Genomic DNA, 1,534 nt, shown 5'->3' with positions numbered 1-1,534 from the left:
TTGCGATCCCGTTGCCGGTCCCGGTCCGGTATGGGCGCGACACTGAGGGTTGTGATCTGTTTCCGGTCATGAAAAAAGACAAAAAGGAAAAGAAAAAAAGAACATATATGCATAAAAATCCAACAGTCCTCCAAAATCACCGTGGGTTGTTTCAAGCAGCTAATTCTGCAATACTAAGTTTTGCACATGTGTAGGTGTCAATGCCCTCAAATTTATTCATTCAAACACTTATTATGAAAACCTGTATTATTGTCCTACTGTGTGTCAGATGTATTCCCTATCTCACAGAAGCTCACAGTCTGATGAAGCATCCTATCACTATGGGCCTACGCAGCAGCTTTCTTCCATGTGATTCAATGACACAGAAACAAATTTCAACACATCAAATTTTACTCAGATAAAGAAAGAGCTTAATGAGGGAACTTGGCCTCGAGGGTGGGAGGAGGGCAGAGAGAGAGAAGATGGGGGTAAGCTAAAGGGAGAGACAGAGTAAGGACGGGTGAGAAGTCTTCATAATTTTCATTTCAGACGGTGAAGGGTCATTTCTCTCAACCAATTTGGATTTGGTGACTTGTTAGTTAAAATCAGGGGAAATTGAGTTTCACATGTTCTCTTGTTTTGCTCTGAGGAAGTCCATTTTATGAACTGGACATTTGTGGCCCTCTCCCCATTCGTATATTGAAACCCGAACCCCTAATGGGTTGGTATTTGGAGATGGGGCCTTTGGGAGGTGATTAGGTTTAGATGAAATCATGACAGTGGGGCCCCCTCATGAGATTACTGTCCTCTCTCCATCACATGGGGGCAAAAGAGAAAGTGGTCATCTGCCAGACAGTCAGCAGGTCCTCACTAGGAACTGAATCTGCCAGCACCTTGATCTTGGACTTACCATCCTGGAGAACTGTGAGAAATAAGTTCCTGTTGTTGAAGCCACCCTTTCTATGGTATTTTGTTAAAGCAGCTCGAGCTAAGAGAGTTCAGATTCTCCCAGGTTCCCTTTTGCTAGGAAATAAACTTTGGTTTTCTTCAGGGGATGGGAAGGGGTCAGGTGTCTCCAGGCTGTGTCTGGACAGGGAAAGCCTGGGACTCTGTGTTCAGCAAGGGACTCAGCCCCCAGTCCCTGTCGGAATTTGCAGGGCAACTGGTTTCCTGCCAGGTTAATACCCAAAGAACTATATTACTTGGATTATTTTGCCTGCTTTCTCTTTTGCTGCTCTCTTTACTTTGTAGCTTAATATCTTTTGAAAATTTCTTTCCTCACGTTTTAGCGGGATTTGGGGAGGAACAGAAGTTGAATGTGTGTGATCACTTTGTCATTTCAACTAAGCTGGTCTAATTTTCTTCCCTAGTATTCTCTTTATTAAACTTTGGTATCCAGGTTCCAATAGCATCTGAACATGAGCACACAATTTTCCCACTTTCCCTCTTTTATTACTCTTAGAAGCAGTGTGTATAATTTAGAGAATATTAAGGACTATTTATTTCTTACAGGTTTGGTGCAACAGAGGGGTCAAAGCATCTAGGTCAACACTCC

This window comes from Galeopterus variegatus, unplaced genomic scaffold, assembly GCF_000696425.1.
Source record: "Galeopterus variegatus unplaced genomic scaffold, G_variegatus-3.0.2 Scaffold143, whole genome shotgun sequence".
NCBI classification, from domain to species: Eukaryota; Metazoa; Chordata; class Mammalia; order Dermoptera; family Cynocephalidae; genus Galeopterus; species Galeopterus variegatus.
This window is presented reverse-complemented; position numbering follows the sequence as displayed.